Raw genomic sequence first — 20,992 nt, forward strand, 5'->3', positions numbered from 1 at the left:
AACGCGGAGCCCCGCAGAACCCGCTGAAGCCTCGTTAAAGCCACCCTCGATCACAAAGTTCGCGCAATTCCCTTAAATCTCTAACCTCACCCCCTCGCGATTGCTCTTCGAATTGAAAACACTTACCGACGGCCGTTTCTTATTCCGTTCCGTGACGGCGTAATTACGCGCGATTACTTTGATCGAGAATGCTATGCTACTTTAATCGATTCACCGATACAGTTTGGACGCTTCCGCGTCGGCAGCTCTTAAACTCGGCCACTTCTCTGCTCGTTGCTCCGTACACGAGCAAAGTGATTGGATTCGTCTGGGGGTGACTTCTTTCTTTACTTCCTTTGACGTAGATCAGCCGATTTAATTCTGGCGACGTCGGGGTAAATGTCGATTTCAGTTGGAGGAAGGGGAACGAGTCGTTGGAAGCTAAATGCGGGGAACACGTATGGAGAATAATTAAGCACCGCGACACCGTTTTGGTCCTTCAACTTTACACAGAATTTGATGTAACAACTTTGGTCTATTTCGCAGCTCCTAATAGCTCATTAACACACGCTGCAAAGTACATTCGTATGAAGCAGACGTGTAATATACATTAATGTGGTGAAGTGATCGCTTTAAATCCGTGTACACTCATTGCAATTTTCGCGCGTACACTGGGTAAATAACAGTACAACTTTTTGGTATTAAATAGAGCGAACCACTTTGTCTCTATCCCCGGTAGTTTTCATGGAACTGGCTTTTAACGTTTCATGTGGCCAACGTTACATATTCCCTTATACATACACATAGACCCACGAGTGCCCAAGGGATGCAAAAATGCATCTAGTAGCTCGAAGGATCAAGGGTTGGTTTTTTCCCGTGCCCATGGATCGCGAGCCAATTAATCGGGATTATTCCTGCCCGATTCCCCCGAATATTTCGAAGGGTATTTATCGATTTCTGGAGCGCTATTGTTCCCCGGCGATGACACGCCGGGATTACGGTACGGAATCGAGGGAACTTCTCCGTGTTTTTGCCTCCCATTTCTTTCCGCCCTGTGCCTGTTTCTTTCGCTTCGCGGATGATTAGTGGACCAAGGGTGAGACGTCCTGCGACCCGGTCCAATTTTCACCGAGACGGACGATCGATAAGAGACAGTTTAATGAATGCTTCGCGCGAATACACGTAATTGCGCAGTTTCGTTAGAGTACGGCGACAAGTAGACAAAAGCCGATGAATTATTAACGCTGAGCAATCGATGGCCGACAGCGAGGGAGCACGGCGTGCCCCAGCGGTGACCAGTTTCGAGAAAGGACGAGGATTAATAATGAATCCCGCGAATCGTATTCATCCTGCGCCACTGAATTTTTCAGCAGCATCACCGTCTGCGACACTTCCTCCCTCGTTCCTAATGTACCAGCGAAGGATCGAGAATTTCATCGGCGGGTTTCTGGCTCGCCGGTCCTCGAGGCATTTTTCGAAACAGCCTGCACGGGGAACGGGGAGTCCGATGAAAGCTGGTCGCGTTTATATCACGGAATCTCTTCAAAGCGGCGGCAAGAAACGAGGTGAAACGTGCTAGGCAACTGTGAATGGAGTTACATGGGCCGTGCTTTAATAATGCAGCGTGTGCATCGTGTTCTATGGATAAAGGTCTCAAGGGATATGACCGATCGTCGTGCTTCAACGTTTGTTAGCCACTTCAGAACACGATCTCGACAACCCGGTATCATCGCTCTCTCCGCGGTTCAGATGGGCCACAGCGGAAAATGAACGTGTCACGAAGCAGAATGTTGCTTGGAACGGACTATGTGTTATTAAATTGGCAACGGCTCACCGATGCCTGAAGACAGTTTAATTAATTCTTCCATATCCGACTCCCTTTTCACGTTATTCTTTCATTCAAATGCACTGTCCCGACTGAACATTTGTTCCAGAGTTAATATGTTAGCCGAAATGGGAACGCATTGAAGTAAAGAATGAAACGCCAGAAACAACCCTTAACGGGAGAACCTGGTTTAGGAAACTGAAACAAGGTGATTTTCGCGATTTTTTAACACGGATCAATAAAGTAAATCTTTCCAGAAGTTTAGGGGTATTTTAATGTATATTTAAAAAATACAAAAAAAATTAATTGAAAAATTTCTAGTTCATCGCGCCGAAATTGGAATTGTGAAATGGTGGGGAAAATGGAAGCTTTAATTTTTGCCCAAAATAAACACATCCAAGTTTTTCTTAGTTTCCATGAACTGAGTAACGTTTCCATTACATTGTCGATGAACTAAAAAAACAAGAGAGAAGTCTAAAATTGACAAAATTCTGGATCTTTGAAGGAAATGTCACGGTTTCGAGGACAAAATTCCGATGTTTTTATGCAAAAAAATGTGGTTTAATTTAATTTTTTCATAAATGTTTTCAGTTCATCTGCGATGATTGTTCGTTATTTAACTAAAAAGCCCCAGGAAAGGTCGATGGGTCAAATATTTTTCTTGCTATCTTCCCCGCTAATATGCAAAATGTTGTTTTCTGAAAAAGCGTTTTAAACTTACGGTTTCCACATAACTGCTGATACTTCCGAAATACTTTGAAATTCGCTCTGAAACTTTAGGAATATATTCTCTGAGAGTATTACCATCGATTAAAGCAAAAAAGCAAATCGCCAATTTCGACCCTCTAAACTAGATTCTCTCCTTAAAAAAGAAACCTTTAAACATGCTTTGAAATGAGCCCCGCACACGCCCAATTAATGCCAGGCACTTAAGGTCTAACAAACTGGCGGAGCTGCAGAATTTCCATAAAAACAGAGTACTACGAGCCACAATATGGTAATAATCTCGTCGCAACGAGGTCGACTGAAAGAGAACTTCTTAAAACAATCCGATTCTCCTGGCGAAACCCAAAACTTGGTTGGAACGAGCCAGTCCCGTTACACGTTTCAAATCCTCCAATTAGTACGAACGAGTCACGGGTCAATTAAGTCCGTGCTCTGGCCTCGGCTAACAAGAAGAACGTTTGTCAAACAGAATCTCATAGTTCCCCATGCAACTTGGCGTAGGTACAGCACTAAAGTTCCCTCCCGGCGTCCTCGATCTCACGGTGCACGCTTTCGATTTCCCCGTAACCCGAATCGATTTAGAACGATGTTCCCCGGGTACCGAGCACAGTCGCTCAAGGCCACGCGCAGTCGAAAAGAGCAAGGGCCATTGTGGAGGAGATAAGGGAGCCGTAACAAGCGGGGCGAAGAAATACGCGACAGAAGAGGGACGGACCGAGGAAGAAGGAAGGCGATTCTATGCGCGGTTAGGGGTGATTTAGGAGGGGTTGTGCCCGGGGTACTTCTGGCTGGATAAGTAGCGTTGGGATCAAGAGGCTCGCGCGCGACTTTCGCATCGGTGCAACGATTCCTATTCGCGTCTGGCTGGCGCGAATAAGCTCGCCCCGCGTGACCATTTAAGCACCGAGGGTGGATTTATACGCCACTAAAACTACGGCCCGCGTAATACGCGCGCTATGAATTTTTACGAGCCTTTCCGTCGCTCCACATTTTGCGCGGCGTTCCGTTTTCTTGTTTAACACCTCTGTGGCAATAATTCTTCAGTGTTTCGCCTATGCTTACGTGTACTCCAGTTTTCGCGAGGGAGAAGGCACGGCGCGTCACGAGATCGTTGGCGGAAGCAGAAATTTCGGGAACTTCCGATTTGAGATAAATTTTAAAATGAGAAGCAGTACAGTGACTTTTGTGATATCGTTCGTTAAATTTCGGTTAGTGGCGATAATTTCGTGGCTGGCTGCAAGTAAACTGTGTCGATCTAGGTGGAAAGTTCCACGATGGTTACCAATAGGTTCCCTGGTTTCCTTCCAAAGACCCGCGTCCGCGGCGGAGCGTATTTCAAGGACTCCGCCGCAGTGGAAATTTGACGTCCGAACTTTGACCGAGAAGCCTTTCGACAGCGGGTGACGTGAAGTAGATTGAACTGTCCACGGTGTCGATCACAATGGGGGATGCAGTTCGGCAAGAGCCTTTCAAACGGTTAGATCAACCGGAAGTGCGCCACTTGCGCGCATCGGATTAACGATTTTCGACGTGCCTCTGCTAGGGCCACCGGGCATCGGGATCGATCGCGCTGAAAGGGTGAATTGGTTCGTACGCTTGCATATTTACAACGCCGCGCGGTTGCCTCGTTAAAACAATTGAAAAGAAGGTAACGACACACCGAACGGAGAGAAACATTTTCTCCCGGAATATTCTTTTTTTATCTGCTTTCAACGGCCGCGAAACGAGAACGCTCCACGGCCACGTATTCCATGTATATATTCGTTCGATGGCCGCTTTTTGGGCCGCCGATGTAAAGGGCCTGGACACGGGGGTGAGGTTCGTAGAACGAGGGGCACTTTCCTTCGCCAGAAGTAGCGGGGCATCGTAATCTACGCTACTGTAAAAACGCGTGTAACGTTACAGGGTACACAGTGTCCGCATCGTGGATCTTCCAAGTCCACGAGTTGATGGAAAAGAAGCCGTGACGAGTAGGGTAAACTCTGTGGGATAAGTGGCACTCTCATTCCTATCGCCAGAAGCGAACGTCATAGTTCCAGGCACCATGAAAGTGCGAGGCATCGTTGAAGGGTATATGGAGTACTTATGTCAGGACGTTTAAAGGAGCTGAATTTATAAGGCAGATTGTACTAACAAGGCAAGATCCCGAAGCCGAAAATTCAAAAAATTCTGAAACTTTGTGGATATGTAGGGAATTTCCTCCTGATAGCCCCTCCTTTCTTAAAAGCATCGTTTTTCTTGATTGTACTGCATTGTAGTAGTTGCAGCGAGCATTGTACCGTTCGAAGAAATGGTAAAACAACATTGGTTTACAAGACGAATAAAATAATTTCCTAATAAATGTCAGAAGAACATTGCTCCTTCAGATTTCACGTGAAACGACGAATTTTAGAAAACATTATTAATATTTTTGTTTATAACTTTTTTCTAATTGTTTAAACAATTGATAAAACTTTTACCATTTGATAGATCTAATTAAAAGAAGTAACTTTTGTCTTGAAATTTCTTTTCTATATCTTACAGATTGCGAGTTAGAAAATAAAATCGAAAAATAGCCGAATCTTCAGGAGTTAATTTCACCCCGTTATTGTGATTTTGGGCAGCAAAAAAAAAATGCGTTGTACTTAGGAGAAAATTCTCTATATATCCACAAAGCTTTAGAATTTTTTGAATTCTCGGGTTCGGGATCTTCCCTTGTAAGGTGAATGTCCCAATTTCTGCTCATTTCGTATTTTTCTTATTATTATATGCGTTACGTTTGTACTATAGTTGCAACAAAATAATTCTAAATTATTTAAACATTTACGCGAGTGTTGCACGAGCATTATATATTTAATTACAAATCACTAGTAGTTAAACATCTTGAAATATCGTTCTTAAATAGTTTTTCAATTGGTTGATTTATTATTAAAGAATTAATCAATTACTCTGCATATTTTGATCACAAACAAATTTTTTACACCTTCTTTATGAGGAGTTACCTCTTAAACGAGCAGAAATTGGGGCATTCACCTTAGCTTGCTATATTTCAGAATTCCAAGTTGTCTAACGTTATAAGAATATATAAATAACCCAGACCTAACCCCCTTCAAAGCAGACCTGACCGCCTGCAATAGCGCACCTGCGTTCTTTTCTCTCGCGAGAATATTCCCTTTCGCCCTCACGTTTCACGACCGTTTCCGGGTCCGGGAAATGCAGGCACCGTATGCGCATAGTAGTCGCATTGTCACAATTACAAGGTAGCTACTTTCGATTTCTGAGCGTCAGCGATTCTCTCGCTTCCACACTCTGTTGCGATGTTGGTCGTCGAAAAGACTGGGAAATTTTTGTCACTGGATAGGAAAAGCAACGTTTCAGTGGCGTAAAAAACTGCCTTGTCTGCTGACAGAGGAAAATGGAACGATAATGGCGACTTGGAAAAGTAGTTTTTATCTCACAATCAGAAATACGCTTATCCTAATATAATTATTTTATTTTCAACAGGAATTTCATTCACGTTTGCCAGTGTTTAAAAATTTGTTGTAATTCGAACGTTATAGCAATTCATATTCACGTGGTCTTCTGTTGACAATGTTTTCTGCATATATGTTTCTTAAAAGGATTTAAGAAACCTTTAACTTTGTCTTGGCAACATAGAATTACCTACTTTAGTAATATCTGCTATTTGTGTCTGCTTTTGCGTCGCGCTAGCAGCGAGCGAAGTTAAATATCCGTTCTGACGGATCCGCGACTGCGGATGAGAAACGCATCTGGGATTGCTGCAGGAATAGGATAGTCTTCGACAATCGTCTTTAGGGTAATCGATGCTGCATGGGCTGGTTTCTAAGCGAGGAAAGGGTAGGTCTATTTTATTCTCTTAGAAGGATCTTTGGTCAAGTTATTTGGAATAGGGTAAATCTGTAAATGTGTTGGTACGGCAGGGGAGTTGGTACAGTTGCTTTATTTCAGAATCTATACGTAAAATCGCGTTAACGGGTTACGTCTTCCTTCGGTGTCCTGTAATGTACTGACCCTTTCTTATCGTTTTTCTCCGACTTTCTCTGTAAATATGATTCGCACTAATTACCCAAATGCTGCGTAAATGTAAATACCGCGTCATCCCTGCTACACATCGTTATATTAGCCAATGCGTCACCTATCCCAAAATCCTGCAATTCTGCCCTATCCCGTCATCCCCTCTCTTACATTCAGAAACCTTTAAAACCCATCACAGTCCCTTATCCTACAGCATTACTATTCCAAAAGCCACCAGTGTCAGTCACGGAGTCAAGATAAAACAGTTGAATCTCCAATATTCTTACTTTAAGTTGAATAAATATCTTTATAAGTATTATTCGCAAAAACGATAGTTTAAATTATCCTTGTGTCCATTACAGTCCTCCCTCTTCTTGTACTCGTGACGTCTTCACCTGGCGTTCTTATCCTACCACTCTCACCGACTATCAAAGTAGGTACATCCTTCTACCAGGATAAAGTTTCTTTCACCCTCTATCCAACGAAATCCCCCGGGTCTTCTGTTTCTGCAATCCAAAACGTTCCTGTACGTAAACTTCCGATGCTCGCGTGGCAATAGAATAGGCGACACACCTCGAAGGAGCAATTGGTGCTACGTTTCCAGCGACAGGATCGAGCATCCCCGTATGCACGGCTGCAGAAACGCGTGCCACGGTGAAAACTGCGACTGCAGAGTTGGCCCGGTGGGGTCTGGAGGTCCGCCGAGTCGATAGGCAAGGGGGCCCAGCCGCGATGGCAAACTCCGTGGAACGAGTGCCACTCCATTCCCATCGCTAGAGGCGAGCACCATAATCTGCGCGAGGGGTCGCGGATAGAAGCGAAGGGAGGAGAGGACGGATAGGGGGCGCGAGGAAACGAGGAGGAGAGAAAGTAGAGAGACGACGGAACGAAGCGAAAGGCCGTCAGCCTTGGCTGCTGCGTGGTCCGTATCGATTTACCTTGTGCTGGCTTCTCCAGCGTGTTTCCACGTTACTCTCACTCCCTTTCCCGTGTGCCTCTGCTCCAATCTCCCGTGCTTCTTCCCATCGGCCGTCGAGTTAAAAGCCAGAGAGGCCGACTGATTTTATTCCCTCCCTCTCTGTTTGTGCACCCGCTACTTGTTTTCAGGCAAGCGTCGCCGTATCCGCGGGAGAGCCGATCTGTCTTGGGGACAAACGTCTCCTCGGCCTCTCTTCCAGCCCCGAGTAGCGGCGGAGTGACTCGTTATCTGTCTTTTCACGGGAAAATATCGAGCAGCGCTGCATCCCCGCTGACTCAGTGGGTCTCCAAGGCCGTGCGCCGTTCTCGGAATCGCCTCCGAGAAGTTTAAGAATAGAGAATTTCGACGATACCCCTCTGCTTCGCTTCTACTCCAGCCCTCGTAAACGGACACGCCACTGGTAGATTAACGCCGGGTGTGAGGGTCGTTGCTCGACGACACGCTAATTTATATTCCGCGAGCTTTCTCGTTGTTTGAACTACTTACAGCCTACGTTTTCCCGCGCCATTGTTTCTCCCCGCTCATCCACGTACCACCTACTCGTGCCAGCAGCTCACGGTCGTGTTGTCGATGCTTTTAATTAAGCTCAAACGAGCGTCGATGGTCCGCGACAACTCGAACGTGGGGGAACGAGACGGGAAACCACGAACGGTTTCGTTATTCTTCTATAAACGTTTTGCCTTTCTTTTGTCTCCTTTTATTCTGCGTTTTGAAATAGGATCGTAGAAGCGTGCTTGACTCAGTGTAGCTTCTCTCGAGAACAGGGTCTCCGAAAGAGTTCCTTTTACACTTTCGGCTTATTGCTTCGCGCAGAATCATCAATTGCTCGGTGCCATCAGCTACCACCAGAGACACGTCGTATTTCCACAATGCTTCGTAGAGGAAGCGCCTCGCTATTCCCATTCCCCTGGTCACGTAGGCGGGTGCAATTCACCGTGTACGTGCTACAAACACGCAGACACCGGTGTCGCCTGCCTAGACGAATTCTGGACCAGCGTGTCATAACGAAGAAGCACTCGAGACCGGGTGCACACACTCGGTTACGGGGAAAACCAGATAACGAGAGTGAAAAGGGTCGACGCTTGCGCCGACCCGCCGCGACTTCGGGGCGTCTCGTGTCGATGCTACCCAGTTTCCTTCCGCCTCGATGTCGTTGCCTTTCCTCGGTCCCACGATTTTTCGGAGCATCTTCTCTCGCAGCGCACTCCATTCCCGCGTTATCTCCCGCATTTCCATATACAGATAAAACGGCAATTGCCCCGTTAACATTACGCTCGCTCTGATTCGAGCTAAGCGAGCAGCCATGGCATTATACCCAGGGGTACTTTCCTCAGACGAGCATCGCATAAATATCCGCCCTGCTTCGCGAGTAGAATATAATCTATTAGCTGGAATGAAACACTGCCGCAGAATTTCGTAACGTTGCCGCTTTTCTAAATCACAAGAGTTCCCCTCACCGTTCCTTTTAGCTATTGTCGCGTTGAGCCAGCTGACGTGACAAAGACGACAGTAAAAGCATTAGATTATCCTGCAGTTTAGGAAGAGAATACGAGGGGACAGGGGGACGGATAATGCCAGAAGATTGAATGGTAGAGAGACGCCAGTGTTATGGCAACGAGGAAGAGCCGTTTTTATCGTACGCAGACGACAATTCGAAGCCATCTTCCGCGGTTCTTTATCTCGTTCCTTTCAGTCCGCGCAGCAGGATTTAGAGTGACGCGAGCAATTTGTCGAACACGCGGAATACGCGCTTTTGATAAGTTGCCAGAGAGGACTCGGTGTGCGCGAGCGGTGGCGCACCTTTTATATCCACGGGCAAAAAGGAAGAAAAATGTCCCTTTGAGGAGCACGCGTGCATTTACGTGCAGCCAGGACGACAGCCATAACCGAACCTCCGACGCATGCACGGACGTCCCGGGCATTGTCGCGGGAATCTCTTCGCGCAGCAGCGACGATTTTTAAAGCCGGTGAACGTGTGCCCGCGTGTCGCTGAATTATCTCCCTTTGTGGATTTTATGGATACACGTTCCTCCCTTTTCCTAGCGGTGCCAGGACGCTCGTGCCCGCTCGTGCGCACGAGGACGAGGCAAAGTGCACCTCCGCCGCGAGTCAGACGGCATTATGTATTTCAAAGTCCGAATGCGACGCACAATTAAACTGAAACGCGGATGGAGTTCTCCAGACGCGCAGTCGGCGATTCGTAGCGACCCTGTCGGAGCGTGTTTCCGACCTCCCCGCGAAAATAATGCCGCGGAACGCAGGAATTGCAAAAGAAATGCTATTGATAAATTGTTCTGATAATGTTCAGCGACGAACTCTGTGCACCGATCCATTTACTTGTGATGGAAAGGGTACGATGCGTGCTCGAACAAGGGAACATCGTGAACTGAAGAGTAAAATTTTTATCGGAAGATGTTCTACGTGCCAATAGTAATACTGCTGTAGTATAGAATTTTAACGCAATTTTCCTTTGTAAATAAGTTACCAATAGAGCTGAAACACGGCACTGTTGGCACCTACGTCCAACCGGTCCAACGTCACTACTGTAGAAAACAATGTAAGTGCCAATTAACTAGGGACAAACAGGATTGGCACTAGTGTTTGTAAGTTTAAATGAATGGCACATTCAGTTTTCTGTACAACTAACTAAGAGGTGGCACATAAGTGTTTTCTATGAATACAATTCTTTTTTTGTGAATTTGGACTATATTAATGCAAAAAATTGGAAATTTTGCAATGCATTTGGATTATTGAATAGGGTAAAGGACCCAATTACTGACACCTAACCAATTACTGTCACCTTAAGCTATTTTACTTAAAATAACGAACAAATAAACGTTGTCACACACAAAAAGAATTGTGTAATTCAACCTATAATCTATACTATAGATTATATACTATAGTTTATTTATTCGTTATTTTATTGTAAAATAGCTTAAGGTGACAGTAATTGGTTGGGTGTCAGTATTTGGGTCCTTTACCCTAGTTCAGCATATTTATCAAACAAAACAAATAAAATTTCGTAAATAATTTAAAGTCAGGGAAGTTTTTTCTCTCTGCTAAAAAATTTGATTCTTGGCACTTAGTGTTTTCTACGAGGATTCTTCAATTCTGAATTAAAATAGCTTTTCTGTACGATCTTTTTCCCTGTGAGCAATTGAGGAACGAAGCGAAAGGTAAGAGACGGTAGAAACTAGGAGACCAATGTATCGGAAGCACGGTTTCCGCGTGGATTACGCGTAGCACTATCGGCAGTATGATATCGGGTCCATGTTATCGAGATGTGTCCGAAATGGCTATGAAATTCCTGTCTTATTGATTTCTCTGCTCGCGAAACAGCTACCCTCTCCGGGAAACGTTCACTCGTGAAATATACAAAATTCGTAAAGCCCTAGCTTTCGAGCACTAAATAGACTCTGTAGCCTACTGAATTTTTGTTCCACTGAAAAAAATCGCTGATTTCGGGAATTTCCGCAATTCTCGACCTTATTCTGCGATCTTTAAGGATTTATAGCTCAGAGCAACGTTAATCGATTTTAATGAAATTTTAGACATGCATACAACTTACTTCAATCTACAAACGGGTTTTTGAATTTTCATTACAGGCTCAAAAGAAAGTTTAAAAAACAACCTTTACTATTTTTGTTGCTATTCCGATCAATTGCATTTTTCTTTCAAAAGGACGAAACACGACACTTAGAAAACTCTTCTAAAAAAATCCTTCTAGCTTCACAAAAAAAAACTCGTGTCGTTTGGACCAATTCTAAAAAAAGTTATGCGATTTTAAAATTTTCAAACATTCTTTCGTCCGCCACTGTATATTACACGTCGCAACTCAAAAACCGAGAAAAATGGAGCTGCCCCCCTCTTAATGCAAGCTCCTCAATTCGTAATACTAAACGTATCGTAATATTTCAAGCACGGCGCAGAAACCATAAAATTATCATGTCCGAGGATGCAACCGATTCGCTTCGGATTATTAAACAATTTCCCCGGGATTAATGGCGTTACGTGTACAGTGTTTGGCCGCCATGTTGGAGAGGACACATTAGTAGCACACCGTCAAAGGGACAAACGACGTGGATTCGTAATCGAATTCTTCCTGAAATGGCTATCGATTCAGGTCCTTGCAGTCGACAGTAATTCGAACACCATAGCCTGTGACAGAACGATCTGGCGAGGTTGGTCTTTCCCCCGACTATCCAGCAGGGATAGGGGCAGAATGTAATGTATCGAATAGAAAGAATCGCCTGGATGTTAATTCGTGAACGGGGTTTATTTCAGCGAGTCGTTGACCCTAGGCTCGATGTGTCTCTCCCCGTGCAGCCGTACAACGTTATCGTACACGCTTGGTTTCGAAATTCTATTAACACGATCCTTATTCAATTAACCCGTTGTGGTAATCTATACCATTCGGGCACTGCCTTTCAACCGAGGAAAATAGCTCTGCGCTTCAGACTCGCCTCGATCAGACAGTATCAGCGAGCTGATCGGTAGTGGCTCGAGAATATTTAAAAATTTAAACGAACTGCCATCCCTGCCCTAATAGCCACTATTAAAGGATCAGTGAAACGAATATGCGTTACATCCTTTCACTCTACCCAATTTTTCATACACTGTGCTCCGATAGATTCGAGCCATTCGAATGCGCGTTACGCGAAACGTGACGACGCGCGCTTCCATTCAAAAGCTGCGCGGCCATCGGAAACACACGGTATAAAAATCTGACCGGATATGTTCGATTACGCGTCGTGGCGTACCGTGAATCGGAGCCAATTTCGCGAACCGCTCGAGCCATCGCGGCACGCGAAGTGTATCAACGAATATCGAGTAACATAACGAATAAAACGCTAACGTAGCCTGCCCCGCCAATTCCCTACGTAGCCAGCGATTGGGACGAAATACTATTCCCACGCAATCCCAGCCAATTGATCGATCGCCCGTGCGGCTATGACACTGGATAATACGCTGGGTTTACATCGCTGCCGAAATATTTCCGCGCCGGGCGTCGGAGGAATCGCAATTTCCCTGCCGCTCTGTTTCGCTTTCATTTTTGTCCGAGAACACGCGTCGCTTTCGCTCCTCAAAATACGCAGACACGCCGGCGCGAACATTTTCTCGGCGGCATGAGAACAGCAGGCCTTGCAAGTTGGCCGTTCTGGCACGCACAGTTCCGCGAACGATACGGCCGATCGTGTCATGGGAGAAGTCTATTAATTATCGTCGCGGTTAGCGTGACGACGGGCATGGTCTTTGGGAAATCGACTTAGTTAAAGTGGGCCATTGCCACTGGTACCAGTCCATACAACGGTGCCGATGTTTATTCCAGGTAAATCCGTTCTCGCGAAACGCCTCCCCGCGATCAGGCACGATTACACGCGCCTGACTATTGCCGCGCACGCGAATAGACGGCGCGGAACGCGTTCGATGGTATGGCACGCAGAATTTCGTGCCTCGTGGCGATTCGATGGTATCTTTCGATAGGGCTGTTGTCGAGTGGCAGGTGTTGCCGGGAAATAGATACTAGATACAGTTTCCCGCGAATGTTTATAAAAATTTATCGCCAGACGATGACAGCTACCCGACATTCCCATTCACCGCAAACTGCTTACTTGCTTTAGAGACAACCAGGCGCGAGAGATTCGTCAATGGTCGATCTACGAGCTATCACAGATAACGCGTGTCCACTTTCATACGCTATCTTCTGGCGCAGCGTAAACGCGATAACACGTGCGCCGGCTGCTATTCACGGAAATGATTTATCGCGACAGCAAGAACGTGAGCAATACACTTGCAATTTTAATCAAAGTTGTCGGTACCGCTGGTGGGTACTATAGGAATTCTCGATGCATTCCGCGCCGCCCCATCGGTCGTTCCAACCCTCCTCCCCCGTCGAAAGATCAGAAGCGCCCCGCGCACCCGTGGGGCCGGAAGATTGCTAGCTGCCCTGCCAGCCGATCTTTTTTCGGTCGACCTTACGCGCCGCGGCCTCCTGTGTCAAACGTCGAATTGTTTTACGTAGCCGCGCTTCTGGGGAGGGTGCGGGCCCCTTCTCGACATCGATGCAAATCCACCCGCGCGACCCTTCCATGGCTCCTTCCCCAATATTCGCTCGCGAGACCTCCCCCTCGGTTTTCTGAATCGCGCGTGCACAGGATCGATACGCGCGTTTTTCGGGGGCTGCTGTCGGGACCCCGCAGCGATAAATGGCCCTTTGTCTACGGAACGACCAAAGTACCCTCGCGGCGGCGCAAGCTGCCAGTTTCGAGGACACCGGGAAGTCCCTTTTCTGGCTCTAATTTCCTCGACCGATAATCGCCACGAGTTTCTCTGGTGTTTCAAGTTGCTTCGGGTTAAGTTTCGGGGGGGAATAATAACTAAACATCGCTGGTTTACTGTTTAAAAGCTACTCGAAGAATTCCTTACATAAAGTAGAGCTCGAAGAACAGAGAAACCTTAGTCTTCCATGTATGCACCGCTAAACTGTCGTTTACTGTCTACCAAGCACGTAGATATATAAAGTAGGTAATTACGTCACAACTGGCGAGATACGTGTTATTATCAAACTTGTGATAATTTCGCGCGAGGCTACGTCGCTGCCGAACATTGAAATTAGTCCTCTAGGGTCTAGACTCTAGCCTCGACGCCAGCCATTTCCTCCCTGTTTTTCTGTCACCGTCCAACATCGTCGGAGGCATCAGGGGGGTGCACGCGAAACGACGTGCACATAATATGCAGCCGCGGATCAATGAACCAAGCGTGCTTTCATTTCAGACGTTCTTTCAAGTCTGATTCTATAATCGACGAGAACGAGGCAGCCAGGTAGTCTTTATCTTCCGGCCGCCTCTGTCGGCAAAGACGGGTCCCCGCGTTGGATTACGCATCCCTTGATTAAGGGGCTTGCACTCCCTCCAATTTGCTCAAGTCGATAATCACGGCTATCGATCTTTCGTGTGGGTAGCACCTTTGTTCGTCGCGCAGGCGAGCGCGCCATACTTAAGACGAGGCGACTCATTAAATTAAGACCGCTCCCGTAACGACAGGACAAACTGCACTTTTAATTACTCGCAATTAGGATAATAACATTACACGCTCGGAATTATGGGGGCTTAATGGTAATAAAGTGTTTGCCCCGATATTAGAACCGTGATTTCCATTCAAACTTCGAACCGTCGCCGTTAACAGCCGAGAACACAGGCGGATGGCATTCCAGTTGAAATAATAGCGGATAAAATTCTACTTGGTTTGAAAGTTTATCGCGTAATTGACCTAGATGCAAGTTCGCCTGAAGTATATTGAAGAATGTACGTATTGATAATAACTGCAGGAAGTACCAGAGGCAAATGGATCGGGGGCAGACGAAATGTTGCTGAGAATTTTTAACGAGTGTCTCTATAGTAGGTTATAAAGTAGAGATGAGCAAAATTTTTAGTTAAATAAAATTTCCAATAACGAATATTAAGTATAAAAATAATATTCGTCGCGTGTCGAATAAACTCGAAAATTAATAAATTCTCGTCGAATAAAAAAATTAACTTTATTCGTCGAGTAATCTAAAGTTAGAGTAATTTTTATTTGATTCGTTATTTAAATAATTGTTTATTTAGCTGCTACCTGAACTCTGTTATAAAGTAATAAGAATCGACGCGTGTATTTCCATAAAAAGCTGTTGAACAAATTTCCAATAGCTACGACTATGACACAAGAATGCTAGAAAGCTACTTTTCCTTTGAGACTAAAATTAATAAGTCAGAGCATAGCTGTAGGATTAAAGTAACGCTACAATTCCTAATAAGGCGAATAATTATTAATCGCGAACGGTGCCGTACGTTGAACTCGGTCGAGCATACTTCACTTCATTACGATACGTTTAGCGCTGAATATTTACAAGGTCGTAAGCTCGAACGTCTGAGTGGCACAAACTCTCTGAGACGAGAGCAGTTGGTTTTATGTAAGACTTACGCTAATTTTCAGTTGTAAATAATCTCCGATAAGATTTATACTGTTACAAATGATATAGGCGGTTTATACGTGTTGATTTTTCTTTGAATGATCGGTCCTTTAGGTAATTAGCGCTCATTAATCGACGCTCGATTAATCGATCCTATTTTAGATTGTCCAGCAGGTAATCGAAGCTTTACGATGTGGCCTGGAGGACTGGCTATTGTTAGCGGACCAATTAAAAAGAAAGAAAAGGAACCGTACTTGTCGGCTCTCGTGCATCTGTGCTATGAGCAATGTAATCGTCGTACACACAATGTACCCAGGACAAACTGCAATATCAGCGCTTCTGCAGGCCGCTGATAAGGTTACAATGCTGACAAAACGTCCGAATCAGTCTCAAAACATACCCAGCTCGCGACTGGCTGTCTTCTTGACCAATGGTAAGACCTTAAACCGTGGGGACCTTTGAACTTTTGCTATTACCTAATACTCTTATATTGGCGCTGGTTCCTGCAACATTCTAAATTAAGGTAGTCAAGGTGGTCAGTTAAGATAAGCGTGCAGCTCGTCGAAATGTCAGCGCAACCAAGGAAATCTCTTCCATCTTCTAGACGCTAGAGAAATCTCAGCGTTTCAGCAGCGAACGCGAAAACTTCTACGCCAGTGGAATGTGTAAAAATGACCTGCAAGGTGGTGAAAAGTTATGGAAGGCTGTGCATACTGCTCGTGTAAACAGTGTCAACATTAGTGAAGGGTAAGGGGAAAAACGGGGAATGTCCATTTTTCGAGATTTTGCGGTTTATAGCATACAAATTTAGTTGGTGACAACTAGGACCACAGAACTGTCGAATCACAAAGGGTTGTAAAGCTCAAATACCCCCGTAAGATAACGCGAAAGATTTGGTATACTGGTGGAAAACAGGAAATATCCACTCTGAAACAAAACATGGAATGTCTCTTTCCCTGAGCATATGCTTTTGTCGCGAAGGTAAAACAAGAAATTATTTAAGAAGAAAATTAAATTCATTGAATCTCGTTTCTTTACTCATGGACTAAAGAATTAAAACTTAAATTTCTCAATAACGCTGTTCTGTGTGGCATTCCTTGTTTTTCCCCTTAACCCTTATAATATATGGTCTACAAACAAATTTGAGGAACCGTGTTAAATCTAACAGTATGTTTCGAGTTACTCCTCTAGCCCCAGCACAGACACTGCCATAGAACTAAGCATGTATCGCTCTGATAAACAACGAAACTTCTAAACACCTGCAAGTGAGCAGACCTCAATAGACATAGATGTGCAAGCTGATGGATGCGAGAATTCTAACAATGAATTATCATCTACAAACAAATATGATTCGACGGTTGTTGCCAACTCCCTCAACGCCGATCGATTCTGGAAACTCGAACCAACGTTATTAGCACAACATTTGTTTCTGCAGGACAGAAGCAGTTCTGCATTACAAATGGCGCTGTATATCCATACGCGAATGATAATAATACGGCGAGACCAGACACCGTAACCGAAGAGGCTACCTGATCTCTCTTCGGTTACACCCGCCATTGGTCATTTTCGGACCCTTAACGCGCAGATGAAATGAAAACGTGATTACTCGCTGTGAACCTCGAGGAGAGTCACGTCCATCCAACTAATTTATCGAGTGGGGTGTTTCTTGAATAATTCCCGACGAATCGATAGTGCTGCCAATAAAAGAAGACGCGTTCCATTCGACGCGTTTATTCGCGGGGCGCGTCAGCTCGGGTAAACGAAAAATTTGAAGCGTTCTATTTCCAGTCCTACTACCGAGTCACGTCTGTCGTCTAAAAACGACAGTGCCTCCGTTACGAAACTTTTGCGCATTGTCACGTCAGCGCCGCCCGACACGCTCGAGGGTGGTATTCTAGGATTCGTAGCGAATACTTCAACGCCGGTAACATCTTGGGTCGCCGTGCGTCGGTTTCGCAACTGGTCCCCGTTGAAAAGGCGATATTTATTGCGTAAGACGGGGGCGAGAAAGCGAGCCTCTTAACCGAGGGAAACGGAAGAGACTGTCGAAAAGTTTCATGGACGGGAGTATCGCGAGCGAGATAAATCTGCCAACGATGGGTGGCCGTGATCGCCAGTTTTCGATCCAGATACCGTAATATCGCCGTGAAGGGAAAAGGAAAAACGGTACGAGAAGGGTTGATAAAGCTCCCCGAGATAGGTACTTTCTATCGATTTACTATTACTCTTTCGCCGTGCCCCACGGAGTGCCTCTAATAAAGCGCAATCGGAGGCGAAAAACGAGAGGCATCGTAATTTTAACGGCTATCGCCGACGCGGCGGCCGATAGGTCTCCTGTTATTTGCGTTCGTACGGGCGGGGGTGTGGCCGTGCATACGTAACAAAGAGCACGGGGTCCTCGAAACAATCTCACCGAGGCAAACAACAGAGAGCTAGCAAACTGACGTCGATTGGAGTAAGATGGCACAGGCGCAGCGAAGCTACGGGACATCGTGGCTGACAATGAGGGAAAACAGAGCGGCGAACGATGCTAGCCTGCTTAATGCACTCTAAATTTATATTTCGCTACCTGCACATCGGAGAAAAAAATAGTATTCGATACAGGTACGTATCTAACCCATGGTGGACGTTTTACGCGATTATGGAGGTTTTAATGGTTCGGGTTCTTGCGGGTGAACGCGTCGAAGTTAGATAGGGTAAACTCGGGTAAGTTCGTGGTACAGGTTACTCCGTGATACTTTTTCATTTATCTGTAACTCTAAATTGTCTGACTCAATTTAGATGGAACAGACAGCGTTGATCTTCTAGTTTATGTTGTGGTGTAATAATTATTCATTTGAAGTAAGTGTGATAGAGTGAGAGAGCATTTTGTTCCACGAGCGCATTATTCGTGAAATTTTTCGTGCTAGTTGTGGACGATCGCTTGTTTATGTATTATATGTGCTTTAGAAGATAAATGGAAAGTTCAGACTGCAGGTAAGTGATGGTAAAATGACACTTTAACAAGTCTCACTCTTGAAATTATCATACAATAAGGCATCAGTGTTATTTTTGCTTATGAAAAGTGACTGAAGTCTTATTTTTCGTGTGCCTGAGACTGCGTTTCTGATTGCGCTGTTTGAGAAATTTTTATGGTCGATACCAGAAACAATGTTTCCTTACGTCTCAGACATTTAACGATCATGAAACGATTGATTATGCACAAAATAACAATAATATAAAATAATATAAAATAATATGAAATAATATGAAATAATATGAAATAATATGAGATAATATGAGATAATATGAGATAATATGAAATAATATGAAATAATATAAAATAATATAAAATAATATAAAATACTATAAAATAATATAAAATAATGTAAAATTATTTAAAATAATGTAAAATAATATAAAAAATGTAGCTGGTGGCCATATCCCGGGCTAGCGAGAACTACCACGGAGTTATCAGAGTACTATCACGGAGTAACCAGAGTATGTCAACTTCATTTTATATATTTTCAATTAAATATACTTAGTAAATTTCTGTTCACCTACTATTTGTTTCTCTGATATCTGACCTATCATTATATCCTAGACTCACTTTCAGAATATGTAAATATTAGCAGTTAATAGACACATTCTAAAACTATCACAGACTTACGCGAGTTTACCCTACTCTAGAAGAAAAAAAAATTAAGAAAAATGACCACTTTTACATGCCATCTCTTATTAAGAAACAATTTACTATTGGAAAGCACGCGACCACTATTTCGAAATGATTTTGGGGAAGGAACGTGAATAAACAACTCCTCGAGTAGGTACTTAGCAAAGTGAATCACAGTAGCAACATTGGAATTGTCTCCCAGAAGAATCTATGGCTCACACCCAGAGGCCTCGAGCCAGTGCTACTGGCAAGCCTTGGCGAGATGCACAGGACATGCTCGACGAATTTATCGAACACAATGCATCGCGTTCTTGGCTGCGCGTGATATCACAGAAGAATGCAGCCCGTATAATAGGTAGGGTAATGGGGTGGCGCTTGGTAATAGTTGCGGTGCACGCACGCATTAATGGCGGCCCCTCGGCTAGAAAATTTCGCCCGCCGACGCATTTCATGATTTATGGAAACGTGCGTGCTGCTTGAAACGTAAATAGAACATTCCCGGCGAAAGATGGAGTCTTGGCCAAAAAAGGGGCGCGCGACACGCTCGAGCGCCGCGACGTGTGCCAGTGACGACGCTTGTCAAACATTCGAAGCGCTGCTCGAGCTCGTTTTTCTTAAATCTCTTGATATACCGATCGTTCATTCAACTCCACTCCCGAAGTGTATCGTGCAGCTTCAAAGTTGTAAGGAAATGAAAAAAGAGCGAAATATCACAGGGGTAGTATAAACATGACGGCAATGGTGATGATAATACTGTATAAAGAAATTGATTCACTCGACACTAAATATGTAAATAATTCAGCTGGCCTGTATCAGGTTCGACAGATTACCATTTAGAAATTGAATTCTACGAATCCTGGGAGTTATAGTAGGTAGTGCGTGTGGGTGGAAAAGTACAGCAGGGATGCAGTAGACATATAATAAATCACGCGAGGTGATAGCGACGGTGCAATCGTGTCATTTCTCATGGCACAGAGCACTGTGCAAATATCAGTACTGTCCGTTTTTTACTTTGCTACGCTTGCGTGCAAGTAATTGAAATCGCTAAAAAATCTACATATAAATCATATTGCACATCGGAGAAGAGTTATAAATAGAATTGTCCTTAAATAAGGTCGCGCCGTATTTCGTGTTGGAAAAATATGCTGCATATTAATTAACTCGCGCATCATTCCACGTTCGCGTGGATAAACGAAGACCGCCTGTATAATACACTGGTTGGATATAAACGGGTTAATGAATATGAAACAACTAAATTCCTGGTTTCTCCTCGCGCTTTGTCCTCTGTCGCGCCAATTTCTTTCTTCTCTTAACAAAGTCCCCGTGGCTTCGATCTAAGACCTCATTCCTGGAGCTGCTTCACCGCGAGCTGTTTGGGGCTAATTTCTTCGAATCCATCCGTAGTGTCTTTTAAATCGCGAGCTATTTCAAGAGCAAGATGCTACGCTTCCGCTTTGCCGGGAAGCTTCGTTGTTTGAACGGTACATAGGAATCGGGCCTGAAGAAGAGGAGAAGGGAATGGAACAACGGACGATATCCATCGATCTGGGGGCGAAAAAGACGGGCTCGTTGCGTACGGTTTAGAGCGCGCGTTGCGCGTAAACACAATGCCTTTGAATGGGGATGGTTATATAGGGTGAGCCTTAAATGATTCATAGCTCGTGAGAGAGGGTGTAACGGGCCATTCACTAGCGAGACCATTGCAAGCCGTTGTGCCTGACGTATTGATCATCAAGAACGTATTTTTCGTCTATGCCTCTTGCCCATTCTCCGCGTTCTTTACCTCTGTTCACCTCCAATCATATTAACGAACCCGAATGTGCTCCTTCTGTCGCACCGGGTTTTTCGTAATCTTTGCATTCTATT

General features: G+C 44.8%; 1 protein-coding gene and 1 long non-coding RNA gene across 11 annotated transcripts in view; one reads left to right on the forward strand and one right to left on the reverse strand.

Annotated features, from left to right (window-relative positions):
- Positions 1–20,992, forward strand: part of LOC143378983 (uncharacterized) — a 79,602-nt gene that overhangs the window by 45,451 nt on the left and 13,159 nt on the right. The window lies entirely within an intron of this gene.
- Inae (inactivation no afterpotential E) overlaps positions 1–20,992 on the reverse strand; it is a 50,307-nt gene that overhangs the window by 18,321 nt on the left and 10,994 nt on the right. The gene's annotated exons all lie outside the window — the stretch shown is intronic.

This window comes from Andrena cerasifolii, chromosome 2, assembly GCF_050908995.1.
Source record: "Andrena cerasifolii isolate SP2316 chromosome 2, iyAndCera1_principal, whole genome shotgun sequence".
Lineage (NCBI taxonomy): Eukaryota > Metazoa > Arthropoda > Insecta > Hymenoptera > Andrenidae > Andrena > Andrena cerasifolii.